Consider the following 23,490-nt stretch of genomic DNA (forward strand, 5'->3'; position numbering starts at 1 on the left):
AGACCAGGCCTAAAGAATCCATGTAGCGGGGAGCGGTTTGGGAGGGTGGAGGAATTAAAGCGCCGTCTGCACCTTTGCACAAGGCTGCCTGGACTATCACAGGACGGTAGGGACTGCTACTGAGTAACTCCCCTGCAGGAACAGCTTGTCAGAAAGGCAGTGCTCCAGGTCATACATTATTACTACCCTTGAGAATTCTGCTACATTCCCCTCATCCCATCCCTCCACCCCCAACCCATATGGCCCTGGAGAGCTGACTCTGAGGCAGAATGCCTTCCATGTTCCCCTTGGGGTGGTAGGTCCACACATCATCCCTTACAATGGCACAGTCTAGCTCTCTGTACTTGTGACTTTCGTGACAATCATTGCCGCAATAAAAGGTTATAAATGTTATTAATTTAGGCTCTGATCCCGCAAAGATAGATGCACATATTTAATTTAAAGTTAATGGGGCTACTCACATGCTTGAAGTTAGGTAGATGCATAAATCTTTCCTGGAGCATGGCCTATATGGTGCCCTGAGGGTACCCTGTACTTGTATTAGAGGGAATCGCATGAACAGACCAGACTATAGGACTAAAGGGAGGCTGAGTCTTTTTACTGGGAAAGAACAGTGAATGAGACAGGCTATAAATACAGTTACCGAGGGCAGCGAATAAACAAAATTATGTGACTAAAGTTAAGAAAGTTTCCCCTTCAGACACACCAGGGTACAATCCAGACTAATGAGTAGCTGTGTCACCTCCGCCTTGTAACCTGAGGTGCCCTTTACAATGCCCTGCTGCTGTAGCTTCCAGTCTGGACTGCTCACAAACAGCCTCCAGCATTAAGTCATTCCCAGCTATGTCTGTGTGTGCTGCAGCCAGCCAGCCAGCTAGCCACACCTTGCCTCTTGCCAGCCTCGGTTATGCTTGAGGGTGACCCCAATACACTCCCAGTCCCAGATTTCCCCCCAGAAATGTATGTCCTGTACTGCCCAGCCCTCTCCTGGACAATACAAATTTATATAGGTTCGTTATTCCTTTAAGGGAAAAATATACACACAACTTGTTACCCCAAATGGAGTCACCCAGACACTTCAGCTTGCACATACTGGATTAGATAAAAACAGTAAACCAAGTTTATTAAGAGAGATTTTAAGTGAGTACAAGTAATGAGGCATAAAACTCAGAAATGGTTATATGAAAAATAAAGATAAACTGCTTACTGGTGCCTAACTTAAACTATATTAGATTCAAAGGCACGTTTTCTTAGCACATGCTTTCAGCAGTCTTACTGAGCAACCTCTTTAGGTGAGAACCACTCTCACAGGGTGCAGTAGCTGCTTCCTTCGTCTCTTCAGATGCAGTGAATGTGATGGACAGGGAGAGAGGGGTCTGGTGGGGTGTTTGTCCCTCCTTCTTCATAGTTTCATTCCTCCTCTTGAAAAACCTCTCCAGCTGAGACCTAGGAGACAGAGTCTATGTCAGGGGTGGACAAACTGGCTCATGAGCCACATGCAGATCTTTTACAGTTAAAGTGCAGCTCGCAAAGCTCCCCGCGCCCTCCCCCCATTCTATACCTACCAGACTGGGGAGGGGGAGCTCAGGGCTTCTGTCTGCAGGAGGTGCCTGCCAGGGCTCGGGGCTTCAGCAGGAGCAGGGCTGAAGCCCTGAGCTACAGCAGGCTGAAGCCCTGAAACCCCTACTTCCCGCAGGGCAGAAGCCCCTAGCTGCCCCACCCCACCGCAGAGATGAAGCCCTGAGTCCCGGAAGTTGCGCCCCTGGCTCTCGAACTTCTGAAGATTGTGCTATCTGGCTTAGAGGGTGAGTAAGTTTGGCCACCCCGGTCTATGTGGAAGGAGATTCCCTGCTGGTTTTTTCACCTGTTTGAACTTCCTTTGTCTTCCCTGCTTGATGACTCTGTTTACTGCTTAAATGCAAATTAAGGCAAGTACACATTCCTTCGTTTAGGACAGACCTGTTTACCAAATTGTGTGGGCAGGGCTGTGGGGTTTGGGACATGTGTTGCTAACACCATTCAGGGGCATGGACATCAGGTTTGTTTAATTTTTGGTGGTGCCCAGAATGGGTCCAAGCAGAGCCATCCCATCCATAGGTCAGGCTGGGGCAACTGCTCCAGGCCCTGCACTTTGGAGGGGCCCCATGCTTCAGGGGGATGCAGGGTCCAGGGTGGCCTGGAGGGTTAGTAGGGGGCCTGGCGCCGGCAGCAACGAGCGACCCAGCCCCCGTCCACCCCTCTCCGCTCCACCCCGCCAGCTCCTGGCGTCACTTGGGGAAGGGGGCAGAAGCTGGAAAGAGGTGGGGTGGGGGCGGGCGCTTGGGGGAAGGGGTGGAATGGGGGCGAAGCAGGGGTGGGGGTTTAGGGAAAGGGGTGGAGTGGAGGTGGGGGCAGAACAAGGGTGGGAAGAGGTGGAGAGGGGCGGACTGTGGCCGGGTCACTTGCTGCTGCTGGCACCAGGTCCCCTGCTAACCCTCCAGACTGCCCTGGACCCCACTCCGCCCCTGAATCCCAAGTCCCCCTGAAGTGCGGGGCCCAGGGCAGTTGCCCCGGTCTGACCTATGGATGGGATGGCTCTGACAATATAAGCCCAAACATTGGTGGAGCCAGGCCCACCTTCCTGCGTATTGGTGGAGCAAGGGCACCATGGTCCCCTATGTTCATAAGAATCTTATAACTTCACATACAATGTTGCCACAAAGATTTTGTGAGGCCAATACTGATCAGCAGATAATGAGTTTTTAAATGATAACTCACAAGGCACACTTTGTACAAACATTATTAAAATTGTGTGTAGGGTGTGAATACAGGGGTATATTCTGTCCCACCCCATCAGTTTAATTTTAAAATGCAGCAGTTCAGTCATTGTAATGGACTAAATTAAGAGGTAGCTTCCCAACTTGAAAAATTTAAACATTTTAAAATATGTCTTAATAAAGTGTACAGTCTCGGGTGGGAGATTGGAGGAGCCTGGGCCAACTGGCTAGGGCATGTAACAGTACTCACCGCAGTTGTGGATAATGACCAATGCCATGTGACTGGAGTAAAACTTATGTCGTGTGACTGGTGCCAAAAAATAAACATCCATCCTTTACCAGAAAATGCTGTCCTTCTGTATGTTTGCCTAGTGGCCCATGCGTCTAAAAGACTGACTATAATACAAAAGAACTATGCTAAGACTGGGAAAAGTGATGATAGCAATTGTTCTTGTTTGTGAGTGGTTTTATAAATGTGTTGATGGAGAGAAAGAGGTCAAAGTAGATACAGACCATAAACCTTCAGAAGCCATATTACAGAAGCCCTTCTGCAAAGTACCACCTAGACTTCAGAAAATGATCAGGAAATTGCAAAACTATGCATTAAATGTGAAATACTGCCCAATAAAGAGCTTCTTATACCTGGCATGCTGCCAAGAGTACCTATAAACAGTGAAAGCAAGAAGCTGCAGGAAGGGGAATTTGAACTAAATGTAATTCAAGTACTACCCATTTCCAAAACAAAATTTGACAAGAAATGCAAAATGTCCCAGCTTTGCAAGAGGTTGAAAGACTCATTCTAGATGCAAACTAACACAAAAAGTCTAGGTACCACTACATTACTGGGACTATTGAGATGAAGTTGCTGCGTATATAAAAATATTGTGTTACAATAGTACATAGTATGAGGTCAGAAATGTTAAATATAATCTACATTGCATCCTAAGAAGCACAAGACTAGAACTCAGGGTATCCAGTATTGGTCACAATATAAGAACTTGAATAGGATTCTAGCCAGGCATGAAGGCTGTAATTAAAGATATGGTATCCAAATGTGGAATCTGTAATATATCCAGGGAACAGAATGTGAAAGAATCTCAGGAAACCATATAGGATTCCTGATCACCCTTTGGCTGTGGGAGGCACAGTGTGAATTAACTTAGCAACTTGAATACTTATATCCACACTTAGCATTGTTAGAATATGGCAGCACACTTCACAATGCTTTGTTAGGATCATCAGTTCAGAGAGTCATAAGCAGAAGGACAAAATCTATAGCAGAAGCTTCTAACCAGCTTCTTCAACCAAAGCCAATTAACCCTGAAATATTTACAAAAGAGCTGAATGCCAGAAAAAACTAGAACAATGAAATATGACAAGAATACCAAATAATTACTCTATAACAAGTGGAAGAGAATGTCAGATTCCAAACAGGAAGTACTGATGCCATCTGTACCAAGGTTATAGACGTTGTCGTGCCCACCCCTTAGAACCATCTCTACAGGAGAACGTAAAGATGCTTAAACAAAATCAAGAAGTATAGGTGTCTTTCTGAGGGCACCCAGAATGCTTAACAGCACTTTTGTGTTTCCCACATTTTAGAATAAATGTATGCTAACAGTGGGAAAATACAGGGGCTAGAAACCGTGAGGCAGTGATATACTCAGTTCTGAAGCAGATGGTTAACTGTGTCCCTCACACTGACACCTGTATTATCAGAGTAGTAACAGTATTTTGAGTCTCCTGGTTGGAGAATATCTTGACCTGTGTACACAACTTGCAAAACCACAAGGAAATAGATAAGGGATAATGGGTTAGTGCAGGGAATTGGTAATAGGAAATGGTTCTGGTCTCCTTTACTCTCTCTGTTTAATTCAGTGGAGTTACACCAGTCCAGATCTGGTGTAACAGAGATCAGACTCAGGCCCAGAGAATTTCACCACTAAGTTTCTGGTTCATATCGGCGTAGGTTGTTAGTAGACACACATAGGCAGGAAGTCTTGTGCTGTCCCTACTGCCTCTCTTTTGTGGGAACACAGAGAACTTTGACCAGTAGCTTTCATGAGCACTAAACTCACATGCAAACAAATTAAAGGAGAAACGAGGCCTTCATGAATAGCCAAGTTCAAGTTCAGGACCCTTTCTGCTGACCACCAGGATTTTATGATGGAACCAGGTTCCTTTTGCATTGAATCGCTCCAGCTGAGGGAAGATGGAGCAGTGTAATGTGGCAGCTGCATAGAGCTGGATAAACCTACTGATGAAGGTGGTTACCTATAAGCAAAACACAGAATGGAAAATAAAACTGGGATCTCACCAAGATGCTGCAGAAGAGTATAAGCTTTGTGAATCCCAACAATTCTAATGTAACTAGGGCCTGGTCTGCAAACAGTATACAGTATATCAGTTTGGAGTGTGATTTTTTTTAAAGTGATATATTTATACTGGTAGAAAGCCTAGTGTGGATGCAGTTATACCTGTATAAAGGTGGCTTATACCAGCATAGCTTATTCTCTTTCCCACTTTTTTATAAAAGCACTTTTTTACACTGGTATAACTGTGTCTACCCTAGGAGGGTTGTACCACTTCACCATACCAGTATAGTTAAAGTGGTAGAACGTTTTAGTCTAGACAAGGCCTAAGTCACCACTCAAAATGTTTCAAATTGGAGAAATTCTTAATTCATTGCCGGCAGTTTGATTTGAAAAGATATTGTGGCCTCCAATTCATTTTGCACCTAAGAGTTGGATACATTCAAAAAGAATGCTTTATTAACAGATTTTCAAGTCACTGCAGTGGTTGTGAATCTGGTTAAAGAGCAGTACCCGTGCTGTGACAGTCCCAACATCAGTTTAATGAGGTGCCAACTTAAAAAACAATGGTGGTAACGATGTAACTGCGGCAGTATTAAACAGTTGTTTGAAGTGTTGTTGTAGTAGTGTTGGTCCCAGGATATGAGAGCGACACAAAGTAGGTGAGGTAATAGCTCTGTGTAGCTCAAAAGCTTGTACCTTCCACCAGCAGAAGTTGGTCCAATAAAAATACGTTACCTCACCCACCTTGTCTCTTGCAATGTTAAATGCGTAGCCATAATGACAGACAACACCCAGCTCCAGTCACCACGTGCTGAATAATAAAAGGCAGCTGTGTCTGGATTGGCTTTTGACTCTGAGGATACAGTTGCGGAACAAAAACAATCCCACCAAACCAAAACTTGAGCTGTCACAAAGAAACAACGCACTCTGTTGAAAACTCTTCCTTATAATAATAAACAAATAAACAAACCTGAACCAAAACTTGAGCTGTCGCAAAGAAACAACGCACTCTGTTGAAAACTCTTCCTTATAATAATAAACAAATAAACAAACCTGAACCCGCTAAAAAAAAAAGAGTTTTCCAGGTTCGCAGGCAAGATCCTCAGGTAGTAAAATTAACATAGGTCCATTGAAATCAATGGATATAAACTGATTTACACCAGCTGAGGACCAATTCCCACAAGATTAACCAGAGCTTAATCATAGTTACTTGATACTTATAACATATGCATCCTCCTACTCTTCTCTCCAGTCTATGCAAAATAGCGGTCAGATCTTCATCTACCACCATGCTACTGCATTACTTTCCTCCTTGAATCTCTGCACTGGCTTTTCCTCTCCTCACACATTAAGTTCTACTTGCTCGTTCTCACCTTTAAGGCCCTAACATTTGAGTGCTAGACTTTGCAACCTTAATCATCATAACATAGTTTCTCGTGTGTAGTGTAGAGATATTTTGTCTCCTGTTTTTGATATTGTAGTTGGATAATACTAAAAAAAACCTAATTTTTTACTTTGGTAGAAGAAGAGACAGACAACCAAATCGCCAGTAAGTAATTCTATTTTTTCCCTGTACAAATGTGTGTGGAGATTTAGGAAATCACAAATTATTGCTGAAAGTAACTTTCTTCAACAGCACCAAAAGTGCTTTGGAACTGACTAATATTATCCATAATATGAATTGGCTTTAGAGTAATTCTTGGAGTAATGAGGCCAACAGGACATATCCATCTTCTTCATCATGTAAAATGATTTTAAAGTATTATTTGGCAATACTTTTACAACTTGGTTATTTTTGGCAAGCCTTTCAGCAAAGTTTTCCATTCTCACCCAAGGTTAATGTAATCAAGTCCTCTCTTTCATCCCTTCTGAAAATACATGGAATCAGAAAAAATGTGGAGGGCTTTGGAGCATCATAATGGTTTTTCTGACTCATTTTCCTACATATTCAAAATTGACTCCTTTACTTTATTCTGTTGTGAGGGCCTACCTGAGTCTATTGGCATCAGTTTAAGTTGTGTCGATTTCCCCATAGGAGAAATCAAAGGTTTGCATTAGCATTGTTATGACGGGTTCCCCCTGGGGTGCAGCCTGGGACCAGGATGCAGCCTGGGACTGTGCCCCCTGAACTCTCCCCAGCCTTGGCTGTCTCTCACAATGCCTTGCTAGTGATCAGCAGCAACTCCTCCAGGTGCTGTGATCACTCTGCACAACAGCATGTGGAGCCCCACACCCAGCTAGATTGCATGAATGCTCCCCGAGCCACTCATGAATCACACAGAGAAAGGCACCAGCCAAATCCCCCCAGTTCCCAGCACTATACCCCAGGAATATACCGTCTTGCGCTGCTCAAGATGGGCAGTGCACATGTATTAATTGGTTCACCTCTTCAGCAATGGAAAGTGGACATACACCAGCCTTTGCCTGAGCAGATTTGCCCCACGCTTCATACAAACTCACTGGTAAAGGTAAACAATTAAACAAACTTATTGGCTATAAAAGGTAGATTTTAAGTGATATGAAGTGATAGGCAAACAGTCAGAGTGGTTACCAAAAGGAAAGAAAATATAAGCACACAGTCTCAACTCTCAACCCTATTAGACTGGGCAACATCTAGATTAAGCAGTTTTTCTCACCCCACTGGATATTGCAGTCCTTAATATACAGGTTTGTTCCTTAAACCTGGGCCAACCTCCTCTGTTTGAGGCTTGTCTTCTCAGTGTCTTAGTTGTTTGCAGTGAAGGTGGGGACAGGAGAAGGGCCCAGTATGTGTCCACTCTGTCTGTTTTATACCCTCAGTCCATGTGCTTGGGGAGCACAAGTCCAGGTATGTCTGGGGGGCATTGCTGAGTCTCTCTAGGAAAGGTTGAGCAGTTCCCCTGGTGTGGCCTCATGCAGGTGAGTCTCACTGGATAGCCTGTTTGAGTATCGTTCCTGACAATCTTTTAATTCAAAGCAATGCCACTTCCCCCAGTGGCTGGTAGGGGCACTCAGGCTGTCCTGCTACTCCGGGTTCCAGCCTGGAACCTTTTAATCAGCGGACGAGGTTTGCACTGTCCTAAACCTTGCTGCCATTTCCCTGGGCTGCTTCCTAGTCTACCTCTATAGGCTTCTTTCTCCACCACCCCTCTGGGGAAACTTTTCTTCATGGCCTGGATCCCAGGGCTTCTGTTCTCCCCTGGGTTTCCTTCTTTCCCTGTCTAAGTCCAGAGAGTGACTGCAGCCTTCCACACTGCAGCCCTCTTCTGCCCTTACTTCCTGACCTTATACCAGCCCTGCCTGCTCCTGACTAGCTGGGCTCCATCCTCAATAAGTGCTTGCCTGTCCAGCCAAACTCTATCAGGTTACTTAACACTTTCTGAGTCACATTATCTCTTTCTGGGCTAATGTGGGGTGAACACCCAATCACAAAATCATTCAAATTTCACAATATCCCCATCACTACTCATTACCCTGTATTTGTCAACACTGAATTTCATCTGTCATCACACTGCCCATCCACTTCCCTTTGTTAGGTCCCTCTGAATTGCTTCATATTCTTTTCTAGTCTTGCCTAAGTCAAATGGTTTTGTCATCTGCAAATTTTGCCACCTCCAAAGGTATGTGGGGAGGTGAAGGCACCCATTATTACTGTTTTCTTAGGCTGTTTTTCAATTTCTCCATGTAAACCAGATAGAATTAAGTTTTGCTTGGAGCTTATGAGTTCATCTGAGCCTGAATTGCAAAGCAAAACTCATAAGGTACAAACTCATGTGCATAAAAAGAGGAAATAACCACATGTACCCGTGCAGAGCAAAATGGCTGACTTTCACACAGAAACTTGTGGATAGATACTTGCCAATCTATTGGGACGTATGTTCTGTCTGTATTTATTTAGTATGTGCTGGGGAAAGGTTTAAGGATAACAAATGGAAACATATAATAACTTGATTTTGGGTGGAGGGGTTGTGCTTGGACGCAGCTACCATCTTGCCCTAGATTCGCACACATTCTATCCCCTCTTTTCTTAGACTTGAGGCTATAGCTAGGTGATTACTACATATTTCTAGTTAAACAAAGCATTAAATCCTATGTTCTAAGCTTACTGAAACTAACTATTCAGCCATCCAACAGCATAGGTGTCTTCTCTCCGAAAGAGGGAATTAGTTTCTTGTGAAGCCATTACAACTAATCTGACCATGCTATTAGAGACTATAAAAATGATTAAAACTGTACAAAGAACTCTTGTCCAGCTGTTAGCTGATTTATCCACTAAACCATGAGCAATTCTTAGCATAAAAGTGTAATTGGTCTGTTGAGGTTTCAGACTTGAATTACCCAGAGGTTTACCGTAAGATGATTGGAATTCAGTATTCCATATGGTGAAGCACTTGGCTGCCAGGATAGTCTGGGAATATATAACAATAATAATAACCTTAACTCATAAGAATCAAGTTGGAGATTAGGAGGAAAACTTCGGTAAAGATAAAGAACTAAATAGCCCTTTGTTATTTTTTTCGTCTGAAATACTATGAAAGTGACAATCTTAGTGGTTCAGAAACACATGTCCTGCTGTGTGTCATTAGGCAACTGAACATTTTGATGGCTTTGTTATCAGACCTGATAATATGATGAAGTCAAAGTTTCTGCATCTGCTTTTGTGCATTTTCACATACAGGATACATTGTTCTAGTTTAACTGTAATAAATGAAAAGAACATCCAGTAATGTAAAGGTCATCTCTATCTTGCAAGGGAAAGCTAGTAGCTGTGAACCAAAACTTAGTAAACCTCATATTTTTAATTTTTGAAACCTCATGTTCATATTTACTATAAAGTCATCATTCAAATCACGCTAGGAATTCCTTCTGAATCCTGTGAAGTGTTTGATTTGTCCTAGAGCTCTCAGCTAGAGTACTGTTTCTGTACATACAATATTATATTTGTGTCGAAGCTCTCCATAGCAACTAATGAGCTCCTGAGGGTAAGAAAAGAAATAAAGCTCAAGTTTGATTTCCGAAAATGAAGCAGTCATTTTCCATTTTCAGTGCTGAGTTTGAAATGATTCACAATTCAGCTGCATTGTCATTAGCTTCCTGTACAACTGACATGGAAAACTTAAGCTAACCCTTAACAACTTTACTGTGCTCTTAGAGAACTACATTAGTAGCCTCCGCAAATGCTGTATGTGGAGCAGTATTTGTGCTGTGTGTGCCTTCATTCTTCTATGAATAGGGGATACATCTTGCAAGCTACATGAGCAGTACTGAGAAGTGGAGTGTCTAAGCTGAGCTGTAGTAAGGAGTTCACTGGCAGAGATGTTAGGGCTATTTCATTACAACTCCTCCTCTAGGATATAATAGCAGCCATTTAATTTTATTTTTGCTCTGCATCTGCCTTGTCCTTGTTCCATCATACATTTTTTCCCCCATCTGTTTGTTATCTGAATTCTGAAACTACAAAATGGAATCAGTGTCAAAAGTAGAACAGGAAGAAGACAGGAGATATTCCAGAGACTGTCCTGTTTGTGACACCTAATGGCACATCCTATACATCCAAAGGATGTATTTCTGTAAAGCACTGTGTTTTTGCAGAATGAGGTAGGAGCTAAGGTAGTTGCTTTCACTCTTTCTAGAAAAGGAAAAAAAAATAAAAATGTATTAAATTCATTGTAGTCCCTGAGTTTTACTAGTAATCATCTTATTATCTTGATTGTTGTAATCTTGTCAGGACTCTCTCCCCCTCTCCATGCAATGAGCCCGTATCACCCTCTTTTGCCTTTTCCAGAGTCTTATCTTTCTCTCAGGTTTCAGAGTAACAGCCGTGTTAGTCTGTATTCGTAAAAAGAAAAGGAGTACTTGTGGCACCTTAGAGACTAACCAGTTTATTTGAGCATGAGCTTTCGTGAGCTACAGCTCACTTCATCGGATGCATAGCATATCGTGGAAACTGCAGAAGACATTATATACACACAGAGACCATGAAGCAAAACTTCCTCCCACCTCATTCCCCCGCTGGCAACAGCTTATCTAAAGTGATCCTCAAGTAGAGCCATTTCCAGCACAAACCTACCTTGATTATCATGCGCATTATAAAGAGGGGTTTCAAAGGGGGATGGGCTGTTGCCAGCAGGAGAGTGAATTTGTGTGTGTGGGGGGGGGGAAGGGTGAGAAAACCTGGATTTGTGCTGGAAATGGCTCTACTTGAGGATCACTTTAGATAAGCTGTTGCCAGCGGGGGAGTGAGGTGGGAGGAAGTTTTGCTTCATGGTCTCTGTGTGTATATAATGTCTTCTGCAGTTTCCACGATATGCTATGCATCCGATGAAGTGAGCTGTAGCTCACGAAAGCTCATGCTCAAATAAACTGGTTAGTCTCTAAGGTGCCACAAGTACTCCTTTTCTTTTTATCTTTCTCTATGTCCCTTCTGCATCAGAATCTAGAACTATCCACTCTTTGTTGCTCTCCATGACTTTAGTGTATCCAAAAGATTTCCCTTGTAAGGTAAAATTTAGGATTCCTTCTGAGAGACAAACTTAGAAATTGTGAATGGAAAAAACCAAAGATCTAGCCAGTCCTCCTTCTCTTTCTGGCAAGTGTGTCTTGCTACTCAACAAACATACATACACTTAGGATTCCAAGCATATATCCATCCTTGCTGTAAATGCATCACAAACTGTACTACTTTCCAGTCACCATTCTCATGAGAAAAAAACTCTTAGCTTTAATTTTCTCTTCTGATGCTCTCATTTGTGACTCTCTATTATCCCCTGGCACTGCAAATAGAACTCTTAATTTCCTACTATAGATTTCTCTTCAAGTGTCTGAAAACTACAGTAAAATCTTCCCTTTTTCAGCCTCCTTTTATATGTGATAAACTTGTTGAAATACTACAGGGAAGGGTGCTAGTAATACCTAAGCTAGATAGATAGGTTCTTTATTTCTTGAGCCTTTCCTTCTACTGCAAAACAGCCCTTTTCATATCACAAACCAATCTCCTTTCCTTCCGAGACTTCTCTAAACCCTGGATAACCATTTCTATAGTGTGTGATCTAAACTGTATGCAATATTCCACTTGTGACCCTACATATTCTCTCTTTGAATTTGAAACATGGTCTGTTATTTATCCAATTTATGATCCTTTACCAACAGTATGCATCATGATTCTGCCTTCATTGTATTACTCAGAACCAAAATCCATTTATTTTCTCTCATCCATTTCATGAATATTTGCTTTCTCCCCACATCTGTACCAGCCTATATGTAACACATCAACCATTTCCAAACAATGAAAATCATGTCCCAGTTACCCACTCTATGAAAAATTCACCTTTTACCTCACCAGAAACGTTGCACTGTTCTCCTTTTTGTTTTTGAATGAATTTATACATTTGTCCAATGATGATTTTCATCATTTTAGACTACAAATACAGTTTTTTTGGGATTTCCTCCTGAAAAACTGCATGAGGTCTTGACCAAGTAAGCCTTGGAGGCCCAAAGAAAGTTTAAAAAAAGACAAAAACCAAAATAAACTAAGACACTGGAGTGGGACATAGGAGGTCTGGACTCAGTTCCTGACTCTGGCACAGCCTTCATGTGTGATGTTGGGTAAGTCACATGGTCTCTCTGTGCCTCAGTCCCCCATCTGTAAAATGGAGATAATACTCCCTTTCTCCCACCATTTGGTGTTGTTTGTTTAGATTGTAAGCTCTTCAGGGCAGGGACTCTTACTGGTTTATATAGCCCCTAGCACCGTGGGGCTTTGATCTCTGTTGGGGGTCTCTGGGCACTAATGTAATACAACAAGAGTTCTGAAGGAACTCAAATGTGAAATTGCAGAACTACTAACTGTAGTCAATAACATATCATTTATATCAGCTTCTGTCCCAGATGACTGGAGGATAGCAATGTGACGCCAATTTTTAAAAAGGGCTCCAGAGGTGATTCCGGCAAATACAGGCCTGTAAGTCTGACTTCAGTACCCAGCAAACTGATTGAAACTATAATAAAGAACAATATTGTCAGACCTATAGATGAACATAACTTGTTGAGGAAGAGTCAACATGGTTTTAGTAAAGGGAAATCATGCCTCACCAATCTACTAGAATTCTTTGAGGGGATCAGCAAGCATGTGGATCAAGGGGATCTAGTGGATATAGTGTACTTAGATTTTCAGAAAGCCTTTGACAAGGTCCCTCACCAAAGGCTCTTATGCAAAATAAGCTGTCACGGGATAAAAGGGAAGGTGCTCTCATGGATTGGTAACTGGTTAAAAGATCGGAAACAAAGGGTAGGACTCAATGGTCAGTTTTTAGAATGGAGAGAGGTAAATAGTGGTGTCCCCCAGGGGTCTGTTCTGGGACCAGTCCTATTCAACATATTCATAAATGATCCGGAAAAAGGGGTAAACACTGAGGTGGCAAAATTTGCAGATGATACAAAATTACTAAAGATAGTTAAGACCCAGGCAGACTGCAAAGAGCTACAAAAGGATCTCTCAAAACTGGGTGACTGGACAACAAAATGGCAGATGAAATTTAATGTTGATAACTGCAAAGTAATGTACATTGGAAAACATAATCCCAACTATACATATAAAATGTTGGAGTCTAAATTATCTGTTACCACTCAAGAAAGAGATCTAGGAGTCATTGTGGATAGTTCTCTGAAAACATCAACTCAGTGTGCAGTGGCAGTCAAGAAAGTGAACAGAATGCTGGGAATAATTAAGAAGGGGATAGAAAATAGGACAGAAAATATCATGTTGCCTCTATATAAATCCATGGTATGCCCACATCTTGAATACTTTGTGCAGATGTGGTTGCCCCATCTCAAAAAAGCTATATTGGAATTGGAAAAGGTTCAGAAAAGGGCAAAAAAAATGATGAGGGGTTTGGAATGGCTTCCGTATGAGGAGAGATTAATAAGACTGGGGCTTTTCAGCTTGGAAAAGAAACAGCTAAGGGGAGATATGATTGAGGTCAATAAAATCATGACTGGTGTGGAGAAAGTAGATAAGGAAGTGTTGTTTACTACTTATAACACAAGAACTAGGGATCACCAAATGAAATTAATAGGCATCAGGTTTAAAACAAATAAAAGGAAGTATTTCTTCACACAACGCACAGTCAGCCTGTGGAACTCCTTGTGATGTTGTAAAGGCCGAGACCGTAACAGGGTTCAATAAATAGATAAGTTCATGGAGGATCGGTCCATCAATGGTTATTAGCCAGGATGGGCAGGAATGGTGTCCCTAGCCTGTGTTTGCCAGAAGCTGGGAATGAGCGACGGAATGGATCACTTGATGATTACCTGTTGTGTTCATTCCCTCTGGGGCAGCTGGCACTGGCCACTGTGGGAAGACAGGATACTGGGCTAGACAGACCTTTGGTCTGACCCAGTAGGGCCATTCTTATGTTCTTAACAAAATAATAATACATACACTTCTGGTGGCCCTCATTACCTCCAATATCCTGTCTTTCTGTGGGGAAAGGCTAGCATTCTGACAAAGAAGAACGTCACCCCACAGGGTTCAGGGCTGAGTCCACTTTTGCCACCAGTGACAGCTTTGTTTTTATTGGACAGATTTTCTTCAGGCCCAGGCCTGCAGAAATGCCATCAGAATTAACAAAGTCTTTCAGCCATGCAGAAAGCCAGTTTTAATATAGGTAATTAAAAATGGATGTTAAATTTAGGTTCTGTTAAAATTCCATTTGAATTTACAAACTCCACTGTGGGTTTTATGAAAACACTACAGTGCAGGTTTCTAATTTTGCTTGTTTTGTTGGCACTGGCAATTGTTTTTCTATTGTGCCCATCAAAGCATTCAAAAGACAGAACACTTAGATAAATAAAGTTTGTGTAATTTCCTGAAATTCAAATTAAAAATATCTTTTTATCCCTACAGTTTTAGCAACATGGTAATACCATTTGATTGATGATTTGTTTTCCTGTTTCTTCGAGAAACTTCCCCCAATTTCCTTGTCAAATGCTGCTGATCATCTCAGAATATCAGAAAAGGCAAAGTTAATGAACTGCACATAGGAAATTCAACTGTGCTGAAACCATTATCACCAGAAATTCCTTACCACTCACACACACACACTCCTTTGATATTAGTCACTTCAGCCTGTCCTTGCTGCAAGCTAAGTAAGAAAATGTCAAAGATTTTTCATCTCCGAGATCTGATGAGGTTATACCCAGTTTCTTACTTCTGAAGCCTCGGTCTTGTGTGTGTGTTTGTGTTTAGTGTTCCTGTGAATTGATGAGGAAGGCTTTCTAGTTTAGCTGCTTCACTTTAAGTAGAACTAGGAATTAAGACATGCTGTGTTTGCCAATATCTCCTGGTATTCTTCTAGAAGCATATGAAACCAAGCATTTCCTGAACTGAATCTGTAGCGTATTAATATCTAGTTATTTGTGTAATTATAGAACTGATAACTGAACCCCAAAGAGTTTGGAGGTTTGTTTTGGTCCTGAGGAGAATAAAGAAGATAAAGGATTATCTGAAATTTTGTCATACTTAGAGCAGTGGCATCGATTTAGCAGGTCTGGTGAAGACACGCTAAATCGATGGCAGAGTACTCTCCCGGTGACTTCAGTACTCCACCTCAATAAGAGGCAGAAACTAAGTTGTAACTTACGTAACTCAACTAGTGTAACTTAGATTGATTTACAGAGTTAGTGTATACCAGGCCTAAGTCTAAAAAGCACTCTGGCAGACACAAATATGATAATTGTACATACAACTCCACCCTTTGTTTTCCTTGGCTATTCAGACTGTAAGCTCTTCAGGGCAGGGGACTGTATGTGTATGTATAAAAGTTAGCACAATGGGAAACTGATCTTTGTTGGATGCTACTGTAATACAAATTATTATCTATTATACTGTCGCCAAATGTAGACTTTTAAATGGTGATGACAACTGTGAGCTATAGACAACCGCAACTGAAGGGGACTGGAAAAACTGAAGCATGAAGTCAAGACACAGTTTAAAAAGAAGAGGAGAAAATAGGTGGAAAATGAAAAGGAGGTTACTTGAGAGGGAAAGATAACTAATGTTTCAAGCACACAAGGATCAAGAGGTCAGTGCAGGATATGCTAGGGCCTCTTCTAAGAAAGAAGGGTAATTTACTGATGTAAGAGATACACTAGACAGTGCAAAAACACCAAAATGAATCCTTTTTCTCTGTGACCATTTTTTGGGAAGGATGGGGAAAGATGCCAGGAACAGACATAAATTTCCCATAGGAGGAAAGGGGGAGGGGAAAAGAGAGAGAGAGTAAAAATTCAGGATCTGCCATAAAGGGAGATCAAAATAGAGTCGAAAATATTCCAGTGTGAACATTTCACATGATATATTTTTAGCTCTGATGGAAAAATTAGGCAATGTAATAGTAATTATATATAATATGAAGATATATTATCTTATGAGATAGCAAATAATTTTTAAAATGCAGTTCTAGTGCAGATTGCAACTGTGTGATGATAAACAGCACCTTCTTACTCCAGAGATCTGTGCACGAAAATAAGATTGTACTGTTTATTATTTCAGTTCCCCCTCTGCCCTCCATCCCAGGAATGCATAAAATTGGCACTTGGGCCCCCTGCAATTTCTCCAAAATGATTTTTGACTGATCGATTTCTCTTTAATTCTTTTACATTGCTCTTTACTCTCACTTTAAAAATCTCCCCCTCTTTCAGTAGTCCAAGGTGTGAGCATCTTTTAATCTGTTTATTTCTTGAAAGGTTTGATCATGAGGCATGTTTTCTCTCCCGCAGTAAATAACAAAATCTCTGCAGTATGCCCGAAGGGGGAAAGTTTTAAAAAAGATCACTTTCAAAAGAATGAAATACAGCCTTTTCAAGGCTTTGGTTCAAGTACTTATCAGTAAAGAGCACTGCAGAAACCTTTTATCCCATCAAAGCACATGTCCTTCTCCTTCACTGATGGAGCTCTAGAGGAAGGGCCATGCATAAGTTGTGTTGCTGTGGCATAAATAATAAAGATGAAGACAACTGATTATTTTAAAAATCTGCCACAAATACAATTAGCTAAGTCCACTGCTGGCTTTCTACTTATGTTTTGACCAGAGAAATGGTTCACTGCAGTGTCTGCTAGTGAAATGCGTTTCAGAAAGGACAGCAGGCTGCTATTGCCAGCACAAAAAATAAAGATGACAGGCTTTTCCATATCAAGACACTTTCCTGTCATGTTTTTATAATCAGTGTTGGACTTAAAAAAGAAAAACCTTTTCCCACTTAGTATGGCTGAGGGAGCAGGTGCTCTTATGGAAAAAAAAATCCCTTTTTTGTCCCTAATATCAACCATATGCTGGCCCCTGAAATGAGAAAAACTAAAGAGGGCAGTAAATTAAAGATCACATATGTTATTAAAATATGTTATCCCACTCAGGCGCATGGACCTTTGGAGTCAAGCGACCAGCCAGTTGTAGCAATGGAGTCTTACAAATACCAGAGTGCAAAACTGTGGTGGAGCAATGGTGTGGTTTGAATGGGGAAACAGTGAAGCACTGAAGCAGCAGTTCCTGGGGGCTGTTCTGCTGGGAAGCTGCTCTTGATACTCCCTGCCGTGCTGTTCTGCTGACAGATGTATAGAAGGGAGGGGCCCTGGCCATACAGATCTGACCTTCCCACACACCCTGAGCTCCTAAATATAGCCAGCATAGAATCATAGAATATCAGGGTTGGAAGGGACCTCAGGAGGTCATCTAGTCCAACCCCCTGCTCAAAGCAGGACCAATCCCCAATTAAATCATCCCAGCCAGGGCTTTGTCAAGCCTGACCTTAAAAACTTCTAAGGAAGGAGATTCTACCACCTCCCTAGGTAACGCATTCCAGTGTTTCACCACCCTCCTAGTGAAAAAGTTTTTCCTAATATCCAACCTAAACCTCCCCCACTGCAACTTGAGACCATTACTCCTTGTCCTGTCCTCTTCTACCACTGAGAATAGTCTAGAACCATCCTCTCTGGAACCACCTCTCAGGTAGTTGAAAGCAGCTATCAAATCCCCCCTCATTCTACTCTTCTGCAGACTAAACAATCCCAGTTCCCTCAGCCTCTCCTCATAAGTCATGTGTTCCAGACCCCTAATCATTTTTGTTGCCCTTCGCTGGACTCTCTTCAATTTATCCACATCCTTCTTGTAGTGTGGGGCCCAAAACTGGACACAGTACTCCAGATGAGGCCTCACCAATGTCGAATAGAGGGGAACGATCACGTCCCTCGATCTGCTCGCTATGCCCCTACTTATACATCCCAAAATGCCATTGGCCTTCTTGGCAACAAGGGCACACTGCTGACTCATATCCAGCTTCTCGTCCACTGTCACCCCTAGGTCCTTTTCCACAGAACTGCTGCCTAGCCATTCGGTCCCTAGTCTGTAGCTGTGCATTGGGTTCTTCCATCCTAAGTGCGGGACCCTGCACTTATCCTTATTGAACCTCATCAGATTTCTTTTGGCCCAATCCTCCAATTTGTCTAGGTCCCTCTGTATCCTATCCCTGCCCTCCAGTGTATCTACCACTCCTCCCAGTTTAATATCATCCGCAAATTTGCTGAGAGTGCAATCCACACCATCCTCCAGATCATTTATGAAGATATTGAACAAAACCGGCCCCAGGACCGACCCCTGGGGCACTCCACTTGACACCGGCTGCCAACTAGACATGGAGCCATTGTTCACTACCCGTTGAGCCCAACAATCTAGCCAACTTTCTATCCATCTTATAGTCCATTCATCCAGCCCATACTTCTTTAGCTTGCTGACAAGAATACTGTGGGAGACCGTGTCAAAAGCTTTGCTAAAGTCAAGAAACAATACATCCACTGCTTTCCCTTCATCCACAGAACCAGGAGAACCAGCACAAGGAGAATAGGGCAGTTTGTGTCTTCTATACCTTGTAATGGACTACGGTGCTATCCAAAGCCCAGTGAAGTCAATGGAAAGATCCCCACTGATTTCAATGCGCTTCGGAGCAAGCACCACACAGGCAGAGGCATAATTACATAATGAATGACCATATTAGATCAGACCAATGATCCATCTAGCCCATTCTCCTGCCTTCCAACAGTGGCCAATGCCAGGAGCTTCAGAGGGAATGAACAGAACAGGCAATCATCGTGTGATCCATCCCCTGTTGTCCACGCCCAGCTTGGCAAATAGGCTAGGGACACCCAGAGCATGGGGTTGCATCCTTGACCATCTTGGCTAATAGCCATTGATAGACTCATCCTCCATGAACTTTTCTAGTTCTTTTTTGAACCCTGTTATAGTTTTGGCCTTCACAATATCCTCTGGTAACAAGTTCCACAGGTTGACTGGGTGTTGTGTGAAGAAATACTTCCTTTTGTTTGTTTTAAACCTGTGGCCTATTAATTTCATTTGGTGACCTCTAGTTCTTGTGTTATGAGAAGGAGTAAATAACACTTCCTTATTCACTTTCTCCACACCAGTCACAATTTTATAGACCTCTGTCATATGCCCCCTTAGTCATGTAATTTCCAAGCTGAAAAGTACCAGTCTTTTTAATCTCTCCTCATATGGAAACTGTTCCATACCCATAATCATTTTTGTTGCCCTTCTCTGTACCTTTTCCAATTCTAAGATATCTTTTTTTGAGCTGGGGTGACCAGATCTTGAAGTATTTGATGTGTGGAGATACTATGGATTTATATAGTAGCATTATGATACTTTCTGTCTTATTATCTATCCCTTTCCTAGTGATACCTAACATTCTTTTCTTTTTTTTTAACTACTTTTTTTTTAATATTAGGCCCACAGTATTTTGAAACAAACATTAGTACTATTGGGAACCTATGCTTATGTAGATTGGTGTTTCCCAAAAGGCAGATCCTGATCCACAAGTGGGTCACAGGAAGGTTCTGGGTCTGTCACGGGGCCCTAGGCAAATATACACTTTTCCTGGCCTAATACAGAGGGGAAGCCCTGGAATGAAATGTGTTGGAAAGCAAATCTACCCTGTACTCACCCTGCAGTGGCAGCTCCTGTCCTGCAGGTCTGCTCCCAGTTCCCTCCTCCTGACATTGCAACCTGGTACACAGTCACAGCCCCACTCACTGAAGGGGGAAACTGAGGCAAGGAGCTGCTTGCAGGGTCTCCCTCAGGTCACCAGGGGGTATTTGGGAAGAGCCACTTATTGACAGGTAGAACATGGCCCTGATTCTCCACTACAGCCAAGCTGCATTCAGACATAATGGGCAGTGAAGGCCCCAGGAGGCCTGCTGTGGCTACCTGGTGGAAGTTAGACCAGCAAAGGGCCAACTCCAATCTCTGCCACTGCTGTACAGGAGCTTTCACTCACAAAAGATCAGGAAAAGTAGACCTTGCTTTGACCATGTCCCTGGTCTGTCCTTCCCTTGCTGAATCAAAACGTAAAGCACAGTGCTTAATTTGTAATGAAAGAGGTGCCAGGGCTCAAGCAATTTTTTTACAGTCATAACTGATGCAGCAAGCCCAGAGGTGCTGGGGCTATGAACTGCCAAGCCCATAGGTGCTGGGGCTATGAATTTCCAAGCCTAGAGGTGCTTGGCCATGGCACAAATTAAGCACTGCTGGCAGTAGGGGAGCCCTACCCATGTAGGAAGGCAGCAGAGAGAAAGGCAATATTTACTTTGTTGGAGACCGATTCTACACTAAGAACAGGAGTACTTGTGGCACCTTAGAGACTAACAAATTTATGTGAGCATAAGCTTTCGTGAGCTACAGCTCACTTCATCGGATGCATGCAGTGGAAAATACAGTGGGGAGATTTATATACACAGAGAACATGAAACAATGGGTGTTACCATACACACTGTAACGAGAGTGATCAGGTAAGGTGAGCTATTACCAGCAAGGGTTGGGGGGAGAAACCTTTTGTAGTGATAATCAAGGTGGGCCATTTCCAGCAGCTGACAAGAACGTCTGAGGAACAGTGGGGGGGGGGGAATAAACATGGGGAAATAGTTTACTTTGTGTAATGACCCATCCACTCCCAGTCTTTATTCAAGCCTAAGTTAATTGTATCCAGTTTGCAAATTAATTCCAATTCAGCAGTCTCTTGTTGGAGTCTGTTTTTGAAGTTTTTTTGTCGAAGAATTGCCACTTTTAGGCCCAATGAAGTGGGCTGTAGCTCATGAAAGCTTATGCTCAAATAAATTTGTTAGTCTCTAGGGTGCCACAAGTCCTCCTGTTCTTTTTGCGGATACAGACTAACCCTGCTGCTACTCTGAAACGATTCTACACTGTTACTCAACTACAGGTACCTGCTGAGTAGTACATTGCTGTATGAGTAACCCAGTTTTTAATCACCTCACTAGTACCGAGTAGCACCTTCTGAATAGCCTCCTGAGTGGACTTTTAAAATTATAAATTGGCTTTGCATTGTAGTGATTTTTGATCATTTCACGTGGCCAAAACCTGCTACAGAATCTAGTTTTGACTGTGACACTTACATTCCCTTCAGCGGTTTGATTTCTTGTTCCTCTACAGCAGTCTTCTGTGCTTGGCTATTATTGTTCACTTTCACTGTGTTGCTTTGGGTGACATGTCTAATGTTGGCCTCTCCCATGCTTTATACATGCGTCTTCCCTATTTCACTGTTGGACATAAGTGAAAAAGAAATCACAATGTTGCCATCAATGGTTGATCTCTCTGTCCCTGTTTGCCTTCTTTCCCTCTAGCTTCCATTGGCTAAGTTATGTGACCATAATAAAGTGAAGTGTCTAGACACTTGTTTTGATCTTTCCCAATGGGTACTATGATCCTTTCTTATAAGCTACAGGTGAGTTGCATCATACGTGCATTTAACTTACGCAAATTCAACTATACGCGCTCGGCAAAAAAAAAAAGAAAAATAACAAGATACCTGTAAATAGTGCGGGCGATTCCATCCACAATGAGCGTATGCCCCGGAGTGAGCGTGGGATGGGAGACGTGAATCTGCTGTTCCCTCAGTCGTTCTCAGTTCCCGTGTGCCTCTCATAGTGTGAGCATCTCGCCGCACTTGGTGTGATTCTAGTGTTTAAAGATACTGTACATATTTTTCCTACAACATGGCCCCTATACACAAGTCAACTACTTCGCTGTTTCTTCGGTTGAGCACCAGATGATCTGTTCCAATGGGGAAAAGCTGGCTGTGTTGGACTTATTGAGAGACGGTATGTCAGTCTCCAACATGGCACGTAAATATGGCCACAACAAATCTAGCATCCATGCCATCAAGATTCGAGAGAGAGAAATTCATCAAGCTGTGGCATCAAGTGCTCCAATAACTGCTAAGGTGACAAGTCAGGTGCGTGAAGACTGAAAAGGCATTAAACTTATGGCTGGGAGACATGAACAGTAAACGTGTGCCTATCAATGGCAACACGTTGCGAGAAAAGGCTCTTAGCCTCTATGCGCTGTTCAAACCTCCTGCCGAAGAGGGACAGCCTTCTGATGAGAAGGAATTCAAAGCCAGCCAAAGTTGGCTTAACAGTTTTAGGAACCGCTTCAACCTCAAAAACACACAGTCTACTGGTGAAGCTGCATCTGCCAATGAAGAGGCAGCAAAAGCCTATCCCGAACAATTAAAGAAAATCATAGAAGAAAAGGGCTATCATCTTCCAGAACAAGTTTTTAATGCTGATGAGACTGGGCTCTTCTGGAAAAAAATGCCCAACCGCACTTACACTTCGAAATCAGAAAAACAAGCCCCTGGCTTCCAAGCAGCTAAAGACCGCGTGACAGTGTTGTTTTGTGGTAATGCGGCTGGGCATTTCATAAAGCCGGGCTTGCTCTACAGGGCTTCAAATCCCCATGCCCTAAAAGGCAAGAACAAAAATCTCCTGCCTGTGTTCTGGCAATCAAATAAAAAGGCTTGGGTGACAGCAGCATTATTTCTGGATTGGTTCCACAGGTATTTTGATCTGGAGGTCAAGCGGTACCTCAAAGAGAAAGGACTTGACTTTAAAGTGTTGCTGATCATAGACAAGGCTCCTGGCCACGCCGCAGCACTCCGGCTTGCGCATAATGATGTTGAAGTCTTCTTTCTCCCCCACAATACCACCTCCATCCTCCAACCTCTCGACCAAGAAATGATTCGCTGTTTTAAGGCCATGTACATGAGGCTTACGTTCTCTGATACGTAGCACTATGGATGCTGATCCCAACCTTAACGTGACGGACTGTTGGAAGTCCTTCAACATTGCCGATTGCATCACTTATATTAAACAATGGATGCAATCAAGCCTGAAACAGTCAATGCATGTTGGCAAAACCTATGGAAAGAATGTGTGAATGATTTTAAGGGTTTCCAGACCATTGACAAAGAAGTGAAACACATTGTTCAGGTGGCCAGGCAAGTGGGTGGTGATGGCTTCATCAACATCCTTGAGGAAGAAATTGAAGAATTAATTGAGAGCCATAGAGAAACATTGA

General features: G+C 42.6%; 1 protein-coding gene across 4 annotated transcripts in view; it reads left to right on the plus strand.

Moving 5' to 3' along the window:
• Positions 1–23,490, plus strand: part of ST6GAL2 (ST6 beta-galactoside alpha-2,6-sialyltransferase 2) — a 251,632-nt gene that overhangs the window by 70,668 nt on the left and 157,474 nt on the right. The gene's annotated exons all lie outside the window — the stretch shown is intronic.

Source organism: Chelonia mydas, chromosome 1 (assembly GCF_015237465.2).
Source record: "Chelonia mydas isolate rCheMyd1 chromosome 1, rCheMyd1.pri.v2, whole genome shotgun sequence".
NCBI lineage: Eukaryota > Metazoa > Chordata > Testudines > Cheloniidae > Chelonia > Chelonia mydas.